The sequence below is a fragment of the Periplaneta americana genome, chromosome 14, assembly GCF_040183065.1.
Source record: "Periplaneta americana isolate PAMFEO1 chromosome 14, P.americana_PAMFEO1_priV1, whole genome shotgun sequence".
Lineage (NCBI taxonomy): Eukaryota > Metazoa > Arthropoda > Insecta > Blattodea > Blattidae > Periplaneta > Periplaneta americana.
The window spans coordinates 114,030,152-114,047,040 of NC_091130.1; the positions used below are offsets into that span (position 1 = coordinate 114,030,152).

The 16,889-nt window shown below is 35.2% G+C and overlaps 1 protein-coding gene across 2 annotated transcripts in view; it reads right to left on the reverse strand.

The window, feature by feature from the left end:
- The window catches only part of LOC138713683 (transcription factor SOX-10-like), a 251,456-nt gene extending 235,522 nt beyond the window's left edge, over nucleotides 1-15,934 (reverse strand). Inside the window, exon 1 of one of the 2 annotated variants that reach the window (XM_069845966.1) lies at nucleotides 15,809-15,934. The gene's annotated coding sequence lies outside the window, so the exon portion shown is untranslated. Of the gene's footprint in view, nucleotides 1-2,077; nucleotides 2,604-15,808 lie in introns of those variants that run through there. The other variant, XM_069845964.1, reaches the window with a different exon arrangement.
- Between the last annotated feature and the right edge of the window lie 955 nt (nucleotides 15,935-16,889).

The window sequence follows — 16,889 nt, forward strand, 5'->3', positions numbered from 1 at the left end:
TATTGTGTGCAAAGCAAGAATAAATAGATTTTAACCATGACTTGTATCAAAAATGGTCTTTATTTCACCGTCGTTAGCAACCTAATCAATAGCTTTATTCACAGTAGTGAATTAAAAGTTTTTAATTCTTAGCAGCGAATTAAACATTTTTAAAACGCTCTCTCCACGACAACCAATACGTTAGCAACAATAAAATCCATACATTCATTCTGTGTTGTTTGGGAAAGGGAGATAAGTAATAAAAATGAGTTTGGATATAAATTAAAATTAAACTTGGAACCTTATTGCAAATCATTTTCTACACAAATAAAAACACATCAACTGCTAGTATTATTTTCATTTTTGCACACTTACTTCTATAATTTAACTTGTGTGTTCATCTGGGAAACAAAATTCCATCTGCACAAAAAAAGACTTTTCCCCCTTTACCCAGGGTTGTCATACGTCCCGGTTTTCCGGGATTGTCACCGCTTTTGTGTCCCGGTGTCCCGACAAATTCGTTCAGGACGGTCAGATGTCCCGATTTTGAGTAGGTTTACAGTTTCTTTGTATTTTAAGGTCACTACAATATATCTATTGTGTGATTTAGCCGAACTTGTTGAAAACTTTAAATAATGATACAGAAGTGATATAGAAAAGACATTGACTTACTTAAAAACAAAAAAGGTGCAGCTTTCAGAATATGAAGTGTTTGATCAGTTTGTTTGCTTGAGAAGCTTTGTGAGTACAAACTTAGGTGTTCATGAATGGGAAAACAGAAGAGTTCAAGACAAATGGCTTAAATTTTTTGAGACTGTAAACCATACAGAATAGTATTCAGAATTATTGGAAATCTGTCTTTCGCTGTACCTGCTCACAATGCAAATCTTGAACGCAAATTTTCTCTGATGGCAGCACAATGGACTGATGAAATAAATCGGTTAAGCATAGACACTATCGAAAGCATATTCCAGTCTCACTACAATTTGAACACGACATGTCCTGAATTTTACATGTATGTACAAAGATATCCATCCATCTTGCAGGCTGTAAACAAATCTGAGAAATATGAATGGTATGATTATGAAAAAAGAAGCAAGTAATATTGTGTTAATTTCTTTGCAAAATTATTTTAATTCCAATAAAAATAAATTTTTGCACAATGAGCGGGTCTTTTAATTATATGTCCTGGTTTTAATACCAAAGTTTATGGCAACCCTGCCTTTACCCGAACACCATAGAATTCATTTATAACTTATTACAAACAAAGAAAAGGCCTACAATTTAAAATAAATGTATATACCATTAATGGGTAAAATATTGTGTAGCACACGAGAGTAAACGTATTTCATACGCTTATGGGAATTATCACCCTCGGCTTCACCTCGGACGCTAAATTTTTCACTCGCCGATAAACTCTAATTTTACTCTCTTGTACTATAAGTTATATTATTTTTTTGGAAATAATAATAATAATAATAATAATAATAATAATAATAATAATAATAATGTTTTATTTTCGCTGGCAGAGTTAAGGCCATAAGGCCTTCTCTTCCACTCAACCAGACTTAATACAATATATAATTTAAATTACGAATATTTACACTACACTTAAAAGGTTCTCCAGCAATATTCTTCAGTTAAGTTTTAACGACTAGTAGACTACATATTTATTTAAATTTAGATAAACCTATAAGGTAAAGTAGTAACTTAATTTATGAGCTAATTTAATTCAATCAATTATAATTAATTTGAGATTTGAGATAGCTAGTGAAATGATGAAAATTAATTTAATATAAGCTTACTAGAACTATGTTACAGGGAGAAAAATATATATATAAATGTAAAATATATTTCTATAATGATAATATTAATGTAATTGCCATTATCACCCTCTGCTAAATCCTGGACACTAAATTTTCTGTTCGTGAATAAAACCCTACTTTATTCTATAGTATCATAAATTATTAATTTTTCTTTGTTGTTCGGAGTTACACAAAATTGCGAACTTTATTCGGCAAAGCTTATACAGTTGTATGAACACTTGGGATATGATAAAAATATTGCTGTACTTATCCTAATATAAATTTTTCCTTACTTGTTAACGAAATTTGCTTTCTCTTCTTTTCAAATTCTCTCTCTTCAGTTCCTCTTGAAGTAAAAACAATTCGTATATGCCAATTTTTCACAGTGTCATTACGTAAGCTTAATGGAATATTTTATGATTTTAGTTTAAAGAACTTTAGTGAATTACGACACACAGCGCTAGGTATATATATAAATTCGTTGAAATAAACGTCCAGATGATATACTACACTTACTATTCTTTAATTTATTAGTGCAATATCGAATTTAATTTTATGTATCAGATACATTTAATTAGGATAAATCGAGATTATAAAAAACTTGGTTCTTCTTTCTACAGTATCCATTTGTTTTATTGTTAATTGAAGTCATTGCGATGGCAACACATTAGATTACACACGCGGTGGTTCTCACTGGATTTAGGCGTGAAATGAAGTCACTAATACGCAAAGCACACACACATACAACTGTTGCGGCAAATCCCAGAGAGTACAGATGAGTCTGTTAATACAAGCTGACTGAATGACTGAGTGACTTGTAAAAGAACTTCCCGCCCTGAGCGAACCTCCCAGTTGCGGGGAAAGAGAGGGAAGTTAAAAAAAAAACAAGAATAAATAAAACACGAAGAAACGAAAAGCTACTGCACACGTAACGTTGAGAAATAGAGAGGGGGAGGTGGAGATGGCCCCAGCCAAAAATTTAGAGTTAAATTCTCTTTTACTCCATCCCGAAGCTCCCTCCCCCACCTAGGAGTCAAGTCGTCCCCCCCTCTCGCCACGGTCATCTGTCTGAACCGTCCCAACATTCGTCAGGTTTATATGCACATATGTGTATGGTTTGTATTAAGTTAATTTGATGCCTCATATATTTGTTTGTATAATAAAAACTGTGCTGTCTTCTGCAGTTGTTTTTATGCCCACGTTAACTAGACTTTTATATAGAGAAGTACCGAAACCAATCTAATTTACATCCGCTTAAATTCCGGGCAGCTTCGACCAAAAAGAAGAAACTTTCTTTTAACGTTGAAAATGCAGCGTTTTATTTTACGACACGGTGATACAGATTTCATAGAATGATAGCGCATAATTATTATTATTTAACGAGTAGTAAAAAATTTGCAAGGAACAGAAAATATCTTAAAGATAGGCCCATATTCTGTAATTTGTTAGAACTCTGTTGAAAAGTCCTGCAATGGAGTTTCGTGTGTATCGAATGCTGATCCATAAATAAATTCAAAATCTGGTGTTGAATCAGCGAGGTATTACGCATGGCCATTTTGAAAAAATGAATAAAGGCTAACTTACTTACCTACTTACTTACTAACAAATGGCTTTTAAGGAACCCGCAGGTTCACTGCCGCCCTCACATAAGCCACCATCGATCCCTATACTGAGCAAGATTAATCCAGTCCCTACCATCATATCCCACCTCCCTCAAATCCATTTTAATATTATCTTCCCATCTACGTTTCGGCCTCCCTAAAGATCTTTTCCCTTCGGTCTCCCAACTAACACTCTATATGCATTTCTGGATTCGCCCATACGTGCTACATGCCCTGTCCATCTCAAACGTCTGGATTTAATGTTCCTAATTATGTCAGGTGAAGAATACAATGCGTGCAGTTCTGTGTTGTGTAACTTTCTCCATTCTCCTGTAACTTAATCCCTCTTAGCCCCAGATATTTTCCTAAGCACCTTATTCTCAAACGCCCTTAACCTATGTTCCTCTTTCAAAGTGAGAGTCCAAGTTTCACAACCATCATTAAAAGGTTAAGTGTTGTTATTATTATTATTATTATTATTATTATTATTATCTCGATCCTTTTTCAGCAGATGTACGAACAATACGGTTAGATCTTCAATTTAAACTCACAGATTTACAGTGTTTTTTTTATTAGGTTATTTTACGACGCTTTATCAACAGCTTAGGTTATTTAGCGTCTGAATGAGATAAAGGTGATAATGTCGGCGAAATGAGTCCGGAGTTCAGCACCGATAGTTACCCAGCATTTGCTCGTAATGGTTGAGGGAAAACCCCGGAAAAGCCTCAACCACGTAACTTGTCCCGACCGGGAATCGAACCCGGACCACCTGGTTTCGCGTCCAGACGTGCTAACCGTTACTCCACAGGTGTGGACTATTTACAGTCTTTCCTCATATGCATTGTAATCAGCTGATTCAGTATACAATGGATGATGATTATGATTTTATTGAATTTATTGAGTTGTATAATGAAAATAAAAATGTGTTTCGGCAAAACAAAAGATATATCAGAGATACGGGAAACTCTTTAGAGTTATAAAATGACCAACAATTTAAGAGGATATACGGTTTCAACAAAACATTGTTGTGGATATTCTGGTATCTCTCATTGAAAATCACAATACAACCATCAGAGGCCTACCGATTTCACTACTATTGTAAATACTGGTTGCTTTGAGATTTTATGCTACAGCATCATTTCAGGTTGGTTTATGTAATAATACAGCAATAACTGATAATAATGTAATAATAACATATTTGTGGCAACATATAAAGCTATTCTGGTTTTGTTATTATTTTGCAGTTGGTTTGTGCAGATTTATATATATATATATATATATATATATATATATATATAAATATATAAATAATAACTAGTTCTCTTAGTTCACTTCTTTTTTCTCCCGTAAAATGTTTTCTCCACAATTTGAATAATTTTGAGCTCTATAGTATTTACTTCTGCATTTGTCTACGATAATAACACAGTCTAGTATATACAGTCACGAAACTCAATACGTAGGAAATATGAATCCAAAGATAGTTGCTAACCACTAGGATCGCTACTATCACCTCATCACATACAATGTGAAACTACCGGCCCAGTCTTTTGTTCCTAGTACCCTCATCAACTCAAGCTTCGTGACTGTATATACTAGATTGTGATAATAATACCGATTTAACAATTTGAAGGTGCTGGAAAACAATTGAATGTGTGAAAGCACACATGTCTAGCGATGTTGCCATATTTCTTTCGATATCAAGGGAATGCTCAATGCATATGAAAGAGTAGAGTCTCTACAATACGATCTAAAATAAGTGGTAAGGAAACGCTCATTACTTAAGTGTTTCCTCATTTTATAAGTGACGACTATGAATTCGACCCTAAGTTATCCAAGACAACACAGATCACATTGAATGCGAACTAGTTTCCATGCCCTACACCTAGACTTCCTCCACTTCCACGCAGAACCAAAACCGAGTCAGTTCATAATCTGGTGGACTATCAAGGAGAGTTTCAATTTTGTAGTTATGAAATCCCATATGATGAAAATATTGAGAAATACTTAATACATATTGGCCAATACTGTACCACAAGAAAAAGAGTTGTACCAACTTTACGGCACTTTAATACGAGTGTATGAAACAAAAGAGCTCTTTATTCACCTTAGCGGTTGACGTCCGGTAAGCAATGTGCCTTGGAGGATGAGCGGCTTATGGCACAAACATACATCATGTTAGCACAGTCTACTATATACAGTCACGAAGCTTGAGTTTTGAGGGTGCTAGAAACAATAGACTGTGACGGTTCTATTTTGCATTGCCTGTAATGAGGCGATATTAGCGATCCTAGTGGTGAGCAACTATCTAATGTTTGCATATTTACTACGTATTGAGCTTCGCGACTGTATATACTAGACTGTGATGTTAGCATCTACCGATGCGAAACAGGAATAAGCGGTTATTTATTGTGTTAATTATGCAACATATTACAATAAAATTGAATAATTATTCTCGATTCACGTATTCAAAAAGTTGAACATTTCGAATATTGATTTTATTATCTGTAAATCACTTTCTGGGAGCAAATATTCATGAAGCAACATTCGTATATGTCACAAATTGTAATTTGTTTTAATTAATCGGTATTTTTATGTAGTGTAATATGAGGTTTATACAGGGACATCATTTTATTTTACTAACATTTTTAATATTAACCTGTCTATACCTTTAGAGAACCGGAAACACCGCTTGCTCCCCCCTCCAAGACTGGAGTTCGATGATACTGGCGTAAAACACAAATCACTCTACTAGGTATAGGAAGGAAGAAAAGTAGTTCATCCATTTACGTAAACTAGGAAATATCGCAATTTTGAGTTTGATAATTTTCATTAGGTTTTTCTTTAATCAAAGTACAGTACTGTATTAAGAATAAGTATTTTTACTTACGAAGTGAGTTATCCATGTGAAAGTATTCATTATGCAGTGTATATTATACTGTCTACAGCACATTAACGTACAATATAGAGAAAGAAGTTAAATTGAAAAATAATCATAATATGAATATTTAAACACAATTTTGAAAATGGTGGCCGTTCATTTCGATACAGGCTTCAGTTCTTTTGTGCATATTATCGCACTATAGACTATTGCATCTAATTCCAATTGCCAGTTTCGTCCTTCGTACTAGTAACTCATGTTGAAATAATTCTGTACCTACTCTATGTACTGTAAGTTCAGTCTTCACTTCTGTCCGATCCGAAAAGATAAAATTACTCAGACATACTTTCTACTGTGCGTCCAAGTGGTTATGTAGCAGGGTCGTAGAAAGGGGGAAAATCACGTGACAGTTAATTACTTAACGAGGCTCTTTTATTTGAGTTATTTTAAACAGTTGTATAATATTACGTAGACGTCCAATTTCTAACAGAAATTAATGTTTTCAGAAAAGAGCTAAGACAGCCCAGCTACTAGACTTTACAGAGGGGGAACAGAAGCAGGTGGGGGAAATCGGGATGCGACGTAGGCAAACGGACAGTACCTGTGCGAAAATATGATTCAATATTGAAAGCTCTTTCGTCACTGGAAAACGCGAACATATTTCTGGAACGTACTATACTCAGTAACTCAGTACTGCTTACTATCTGCGGTCTTGGTTCTGTGTGGAGTTGGAACTTCCTTAGTAGAAGGGGTGGGAGTGAATTACATTCAAAAACTCAGGTAAAATAAAAACTGAAGTAAAAATAAAATGATGTCCCTGTACAAGGTGATTAATAAGTACCCGTACAAACTTTGTGAGTGCAATGTAGAGGTAAAACTAAGACTAAAATGTTCTACACAACTTTTCCCGCAAATCCTTACTTTCAGAGTTATGATGCATAATGTCCTACCTTGCTAGGTATAAAAAACATGGACCAGTAAAGCCTTCGGATGTGTCACGTTCGCCTACATAGCGACTGCGGTAGATGTTTGTTGTTAGTACACCCCACTACAGTTGTTTGCGACCTGATAGGACTTTGATATTAGAGGAGAAAAATTCACTCCGGCGCCGGGGATCGAATCCGGGTCCTGGGCTTCTACGTACCAAGCGCTCTAACCATTGAGCTACGCCGAAGTTCAATCCACAGCGCTGGATCGAATCCCTCTCCTCCAGTGCTTTTTCCCTTTGTTGGCTGACTCCAAGTTCGACATGTATGTTGACATTTATATTAAGTCAACTGCACTTTCTCCAAATTATGAAATTTGGGATTAAGTATGTTTCTGGGCAAAATTTTGTAGGGAATGTAATAAACTGCTCGTTTGGAATCAAATTGAAAATTACAGCCTTAACTTCAGTAGTAAAATCACAGTGTGGAGTCTAACTGCACTAGTTTTTCGTCTTTTCTGACAAATCGGATTTTTTTTATTAAGTGCAGTTTGATGATGATTATTTTCTTTAGTTCTTGGACAATGTTAAGCAAAGTGTGACTTTGATGCGGATAGCTATTTGATGTGAATTTTGCAGAATTAATTATATCTAACTACAAAATTCGTATAATTTATAAATGTGACCAGAGATCTCATTGCTTTGGATCATGAAGTATTCGTCAGAAATGGTGGAAAATAAAATGTGTCTTACTACGTATTTATCCATATAATACATTATTTAATATGTAAGGATCTCTTTTCAACGATGGTTCAATAAGATACAGTATATACAGAAACATAATTGATTACATTATAAATACCGGTAACTGGATTCATACGAAAAACGTAAATCGTGTAATGGAAAAGCAAGTGTCATTAAGTATAAATAACGGCAAAAAATCTATTTACCTATCTATCCTACATATTTTACGTAAATTATGTGTAATTTATGCTGCGTAGGAAAAGTAATTTTTACACGATTTTCTACGCGGCGTAATAAATTATTTTCATCGAAGTAAATTAATAAGTTACATTATTCTTCTATTCTTTCGTTTCCAACTCTTATCCTTTAACAATCGTGGGTTGTTACCATTGTAAGCAGTCGTGTTCTGTGTTTGTAGAGACTTTTTAGTAAGAAGATGTCCTTCAAACAGGTTACTAGCCTGGAGGAAGTAAGTCCAATGGTGGGGTTGCCACCTATAGAAAAATTATTGAATATTTTAGCACATGATGGTATTCCAAATCAATTAATAACAGCTATTTAAAATACTTATAATAATAATTATATACAGGTTAGGATTGAAAACAAATATTCAGAATGGAAACGAATAAATCAAGGAGTGAGTCAGGGTTGTAGTTTATCTCCTCTATTATTTATAATATACATGAATCACATTATTAAGGAATGGAGATTGAAACCACATGGAAGTATACCCGATAAGTCGTTTGTCCCAAATAGATACCTTATTATTTGCTGATGATATTGTGTTTATGGCAACTTCAGAAGATAATTTACAACGTTTGGTTTACAACTTTAATCAAATGGCAGAACGTTTCAATATGGAAATTTCAACTGACAAATCTAAAGTGATGGCTTTTTTAGGAAAGGAACCAGTCCGTAGCAAAATTTGCATAAATAATACGATCATCGAACAGGTTAAAAATTTTAGTTATCTCGGTTACCAAATTTCATATGAATAAGAAAAAGATTTGAATGAGAAAATTATTAAATTCAACAGAGCAATGGGGATAATTAATGAGATATTCAAACCAACCTTAGTACAAAAACACACGCGCACCAGAATTTATAAAACATTGGCCAGACCTATACTCTGTTTTGGTAGTGAAGCTTGGACGATTCGTAATATTGATCACAAAGATTAACGGCGGCAGAAATGAGATTTATGCGTCGTACAGCGGGATACACGAGAATGGATCACATTAGAAATTTTGACATTATGAAAGAACTGCAGATTGAACCGATTACGGAATACCTGTAGAAATGCAGACAAAACCGGAGATCACGTGTCATCAGAATGCTTCGTTCTAGAATTCCACGCCAAATTTTAAATTACCATCCTGTGGGCAAGAGATCCTTGGGCAGACCGTTCAAGCGTTGGCAAGAGACCGTAACGGGCCACTAGGCCCAATACATGCAAGGATGTTGATGATGATGAATGACATTATTCTTCTATGTGCTTGAAGAAGTTGTTGCTGTGTTTTTTATTGAGTCACAAAATGTGCATTTTGCGCAGTTTTTATTTTCACGTTTTGTGTTAGTAAAACTAAGTTTGTCATATTTACTATGCAAAGGTCTTCCTGCGTACGAAATATCGACTTGAAATTTTTATTTATAATACGGGATTTTACTCACTTCAAAATCGTTTATTATAAACTCTCAATGAATGGTTGGAACTATGCTGAGAACTGAAGTTAATTATGTAATTTCATCCTTTTAAATACTTCTACACTATGAAATCACAATGTTATCACGAATTATCTGGAAGTGTGCAATAAAAGTGAAATGTGCCGCCTCTGGAAAAGTGTCCACAGATAGTTATCAACAGTACAACAAATTTTATTTTTTTATTTTATTTTTTTTTAGATTGTCCTCTATGAACAGGACTTCTTCGGTTAACGCAGTGGTCATCAGCACTCGCTGAAATGTGCAATGGGTACGCGGTGCCGTCCCGTGTGCACTGTCGTGCAGCAGGGAGAGATAGAGAGCATACCTGCTAGCAGCTACGAGAGCACTATAGTGCACTGCATTTTCCACGGGTAAGAGAGGCTAGCCCCAGCGTGCTCTGCGCTGACGACCCCTGGGTTAGCGGATAAATAAAAATAACGAAGTCGACATTAAGCACAAAGACACTATCCATTATAGCCTGATTCACACGGGGATAGTTTACAGGAGTCCAGTGCTTGAAGTCTGTAAACTTGACGCCACATTTGCGATCACACGGAGACACTAAACTAGAAACAATGTTCCACATGTAAAAAAAAATTCGCTGAATGTCGTATGCTTAAAGGTATACGGTTTAAATTTTTTTTTACTCTTTTGCGAAACACTTCTACATTAATATTTTGGACACCTTGTTCCTCAAGTTTCTGAAATAATTGCCTCTTATTTAATTTTAATTCATATTTTTAATGGAGTTTTCTCATATGTCATATATTCCACGGAAGTTCGTACATCTCATGGATTTCTAAAAATAGAGCCTATATATTTATTTTTATTTCTTTATTATGACTTACGGGAAAGTAGGTACACAGGCTAGATGCCCATCAAAGCACCTTCTTCACATAAACTTAATTTATAATTATTGATAATGATTCACATGGACAGCAGTTATAAAATAGGTACTAATATATGCAACTCATTAGCAATAGAAATAAAAAAAAATGGAAACATGAAAGAGATGATGTTTATTATGATTCAAAAATCAGAAATTTAATAAATCGATACCGATAATAAATTGCAGGGCCAAAACAAGGAAAAAGTTTTGATATTTGTCTCAATCTAGATATTAAATACCAAATTTCTTCTATACAGGGTGTTAAAAAATAACGTTTACAACGTTTCAGGGATGATGGAGGTAAAAACAAACATCTTTTGTAAGTGACAAAACTTTTACAGATGCGCCATTTATTGTGTACGCAAGTGTTAGTGTAATCCATAAGGAACGAGACCGATTGTCGTTTTAGAGGTGGTGTTTAAACTGCCGTCCATTGAAGGCATTGCACAACTGGTACCTTCGTATTATGGACTCTCTGCAATGCTCAAAAAGACTAACATTGTCTCGAATAACATATGGAGCTTGAACAACGTGAGCATCTAAGTCTTCTTCCGTATCGATCGGTGTCTCATACACAAGACGTTTAATGTCTCCCCACAAAAAGAAATCCAGTAGGTTAGGTCCGGTGATCGAGGTGGCCACGGTACCGGCCCACCCCTGCCAATCCAACAATCGGGGAATGTAGCATTTAGATGATTCCTGACACGACGATCAAAGTGTGGAGGGGCACCGTCATGCTGAAACCATATTCGTTCTCTGATGTTCAATGAGATATTCTCTAAAAGTTCTGGTAGAACGTCGCGTAGAAAAACAAAATAATTATCACCACGGAGAGTGTTAGGGATCCTTTTAACTTGTTGCAGGCACAGCAGTATAAACAGAACTAACAGTGTGTGTTGTGACAGAAGTCAAGCCATCTACCCTTCAGGCCATCTTGCGGCAAAACGGCGCATCTTCTAAAGTTTTGTTACTTAAAAAAGATGTTTGTTTTTACCTCCTCTTTAATTCCTGAAGCGTTGTAAACGTTATTTTTAACACCCTGTATATATTTGGAGGGATATAAAATGGAATTAGTTTGAATATTTCAACGGAATCAGTGTTATGTTTGTTCAAATTTTTCTGATAAATATTATCAAGTAAGTCGTTCTTGTGTCATTGAACGTATGGGAACCAAAACTTCATCTCAATAATCTAGTTAGAAACTGGAATGGACAAGGTATTTTGAATATCTTATAATATAGGAACCTAAGGAATTTATTCTGTATCAACTCGATACAATGAACGTTGCTTTTGCAACGAGGATTCCAAATAATTATAGTAGCATATACCACTTGCTTTTAACCAGGTGTAGACCTAACCTAAAAAAAAAGGTGGTTGCTTCAATAATTTCGAATTACAAATCCAAGTGATTTGTAAGCAGAATTAGTGATTCTTAAAATGTGGGATGTGAAAGTTAAATTAACCTCAAATTCGATACCTAAATTAATTAACTATTAATTTAAACAAAACATGCACGCACAATATCCACAATATCTGCTTGCAAGTTGATACAAGTTAGCGTTCACACGAGGGAAGTGGTGGAGTCAGGTTGATCACGTGACGGGAAAGTGGACACACAAGTTGACCAGTCGTCAACTCAAATTCTGCTTGACCGCTAAGTCACAACTTGACTGCCTCGACTATATCACACGGGGAAAATCGAGTTGCTTCAAGCATTTGACTCCTGTCAACTATCCCTGTGTGAATTGGCCTTATGACAATGATATAAGGAGTTCGGTAAAAAAATAAAATACACAATATGTCCGTGGGAATCTTAGAAAACAAAGATAAAATGAACATGTAAAAACAGTCAGTAGCCTTAGATGACTAGTAAACTCCAGGATCTGTGTCGGCGTGGCGAGTAGCTAAGCAACACGTAGAAAATCTGTTGATGTCGGCGTATCGTTTCAAAGAAGAAACGAATTAGCGCAAGTAATTCATGCTAGTGGCCTGGAAACTCCAGTCACAATTTAACAATTTATTTAATGTATTACAGCAAGTTTTCAATGTATTACTTTTTTACATACTTATGGTATAAATTACGCATTTTACATTTATATTACGCTTCGTGTAGAAATTGATTTTTTACGCGTAATTTCCCGATCCTGCCCCTTGTGTTGGGCGAATATACAGAAGGTAAAGTGTATAAGTGCCATTATTTTAACTGCTGATCATTCATGTCATAAGGAAGAAAAAATATCCTTACAATTTTTTTCTAATTGCAATATTTAACTAATTATTAAAGTTTACAGTATTAGACGTTTCACAACGTTGCTGGATGGGGAAGAGGGAGTTTACGTACAGCTCAAGCGGGTACAGACATACCGGTACAAAACAGATGCTCTGTTCTAATGCAGGAGCGGACAATGACAATACCACAGTCTAGCATATATAGTCACGAAGCTTGAGTTGTGAGGGTGTTAGGAACAATAGACTGTGCAGATACTATTTCGCATTGTCTGTTTTTTTTTTTTTGTATTTTAGTAGGCTATTTTACGACGTTTTATCAACAGCTTAGGTTATTTAGCGTCTGAATGAGATGAGGGTGATAATGCTGGTGAAATGAGTCCGGGGTACAACACCGAAAGTTACCCAGCATTTGCTCATATTGGGTTCAGGGAAAACACCGGAAAAACCTCAACCAGGTAACTAGCCCCGACGAGGAATCGAACCCGGGCCACCTGGTTTCGCGGCTAGACGCGCTAACCGTTACTCCACAGGTGTGGACGCATTGTCTGTACTGAGGCGATATTAGCGATCCTAGTGGTTAGCAGCTATCTATAGATGCATATTTAGTACGTATTGAGCTTCGTGACTGTATATACTAGACTGCGACAATACTGTTGTTTACATAAAACGAGGAGTAAATGCAAACTTTCAATCTCATTAATAGAACATTGTAGTAAATTTCCATTTTATGTAAAAATATTGCTCCATTTTTATTGTACCCATACGTCTAAAGAATAAACAAAATGGTTTACTGCAAAAAATCATACGAACTTTTTTTTTTTTTTTTTTTGCTAATGCACCATTTTAATCTATCCCGCTTCCGTAGAGCATGTCATTTTAAAACAAATTTCTGGTTGTGTAATTTTCGAAACGGGGTCAGAGACTTCTAGACCTAATCGTTGAGAAACTGTTACAAAAGTTCACCGATTAGGTAACCTTCTTTGAGGAAAACGTTGACGGTACATCCTTCTTGCCTCATTTGAATTACGACGATTTTCTCCATAAATTAATAACATATGATATTCCTAAACTGTGAATAACATTGTAAGTTGTTTATCGAATACCCTGTACTGAACTGCCATCCGCTCGGCAGTATACCTATGGACAGGGAGAACTCAGCTGACATGTACGTACGTCTGTGCAGAGTACTGCCTGCTGAACGTGTTTTCAAGTCTCTTACACCAAAATAGTATGCATGCATTATTATTTAATTTCACGGAAACGTAATAGAACACACAAATATGTATTTAAACTAATATTAATTCTTTGCTAGATATACCTATTGATGTAATTGTTTTCGTAATTTTACTAACGTTATAACCAGTATAATGCAAATAAAATAAGAAAAGAGATATATTTTTTTTTTCTGGGAAAACTATCAAGTTTTGTCCCTTTGTTGTATGGACATTTTTTGATCCTGTAGACCATCCCCGACGATTTGAAAAGGATGGCACTTATACCTCTTACACCCTGTAAACATTACGCGCAATAACTTTACTTACTGAAGAGGGACTTAAGTAGGTCGATACATTTAATATTCTCGACTTACTTAGTTACTGGCGTTTAAGGAACCCGGAGGTTCATTGCCGCCCTCACATAAGCCCGTCATTGGTCCCTATCCTGAGCAAGATTAATCCATTCTCTATCATCATAACCCACCTCCCTCAAATCCATTTTAATATTATCTTCCCATCTACGTCTCGGCCTCCCCAAAGCTCTTTTTCCCTCCGGCCTCCCAACTACCACTCTATATGCATTTCTGGATTCGCCCATACGTGCTACATGCCCTGCCCATCTCAAACGTCTGGATTTAATGTTCCTAATTATCTCAGGTGAAGAATACAATGTGTACAGTTGTGTTGTGTAACTTTCTCCATTCTCCTGTAACTTAATCCCTCTTAGCCCCAAATATTTTCCTAAGCACCTTATTCTCAAACACCCTTAACCTATGTTCCTCTCTCAGAGTGAGCGTCCAAGTTTCACAACCATACAGAACAACCGGTAATATAACTGTTTTATAAATTCTAACTTTCAGATTTTTGGACAGGATGATAAGAGCTTCTCAACTGAATAATAACAGGTATTTCCCTATTTATTCTGTGTTTAATTTCCTCCCGAGTATCATTTATATTTGTTACTGTTGCTCCAAGTTATTTGAACTTCTCCACCTCTTCAAAAGATAAATTTCCAATTTTTATATTTCCATTTCGTACAATATTCTGGTCACAAGACAATCATATACTTTGTCTTTTCGGGATTTACTTCCAAACCTATCTCTTTACTTGCTTCCAGTAAAATTCCCGTGTTTTCCCTAATCGTTTGTGGATTTTCTCCTAACATATTCACGTCATCCGCATAGACAAGCAGCTGATGTAACCCGTTCAATTCCAAACCCTCTTTGTTATCCTGGACTTTCTTAATGACATACTCTAGAGCAAAGTTAAAAAGTAAAGGTGATAGTGCATCTCCTTGCTTTAGCCCACAGTGAATTGGGAACACATCTGACAGAAACTGACCTATACGAACTCTGCTATACGTTTCACTGAGACACATTATTCTCTACTACTGTTATTAATATATCGCAGTACAAGAAAAATAAATAAATCTGCCCCGTCCTAATATGCACTTACATAAGAGCTCTGTTTTCGATTAAGTAGAATTTGGCGAAGAATATAATATAATATGCTTAAGAACAAAAGCATTCGTTTCGATGTTATCTTAAACAAATTATTATTATTTTTATGGTGAAATAACGTTTGGTTCTCATAAAATAAACAACAAATTAACATATTGCAATTTATCTCGACACTACTGCGTTAATACGTCGAGAAACACTTATGAATTAAATGATTTATTTTAATTAGCAATTTTAAATGTTTCTTCAAATTTGACACAGTTTAAAACTGGCAGCAACGTTTATTTACATTCCACCTAAATTAAAAGCAGGGGACTCTACTTTAAGTGAATTAAGCCCTTGTAGTTCTGAACTTCTCATATAAAACAAATGTAGCCTACCTTGTCGCTGCCCCTTTTCTTGGAGTTCCACTGAAGACGGGCAATCCGGCTGGACAGACTGTCACATGGAGTGTACCCGACAGCAATCGCACACATCAAGTCCACCGCAGTTTGGGACTGTGCTTCCTGCAAGGTGATGCAACATCACATCAGAATAATGCTTTCAAAAATAGATGCAGCCAACGTATCCCAGGAATGGCAAGTTTAAATAGATATTGTTAGCTACTGCGTATTTACATTTATGACATCTCCGAACATATCACTCATTCCTTATAGGATCTCCGTCTCATTCTGCCACATACAAAAATTCAGGCGTCAGTGACAGCTATAGAAATTTCCATTGTGTATTTGCTCGATAGAAAGTTCGCCATAAAAATCACATGAAGTTTGACTTGTAAGATGATATCAATCAATCAATCAATCAATCAATCAATCAATCAATCAATCAATCAATCAATCAATCAATCAATCAATCAATCAATCAATCCGTTTATTAATGTCATGAGCAACAGTTTGTTGCAATAGACATAAACTATATTAAATTACAAGAGATATAAAATAATATTTGACATAAATATAAAAACAGATGAATACAACAATACAAATTAAATACAATACTGGTAATAATAATAATAATAATAATAATAATAATAATAATAATAATAATAATAATATGCGTTACAAGAGCGGTATGTTGAAGTTTTCATGTTCGAGGAAAAGTTTGAAAAAGCGAAACGTAGTTGAGCTTTTTTAATTTCCGAGAATTGAAAGAAAACATACCGCTCGTGTATCGTACATTATTTTGTGCGAAGATCGTTTATTACATACCTGAAAGAGGAATTTCTAATTAGTTGCGATGAAATCTCCATCTTGGTTTCTGTTCAATGACGGCAAATTTGCAAAACAAAAATATCATCTTCAACGTTGTTGCTTTAAAATATTTTCTGTGTTTACTATACTCCAGTAGGCCGTGATATACGTCTGTCTTTTTTTTCTCCCAGTCTATAAATGCGAACTTAAAACAAACGGTAAGGTTATGTAATGAATCTAGAATCTTGTTGATTTTTTCACGGCTTCCTTA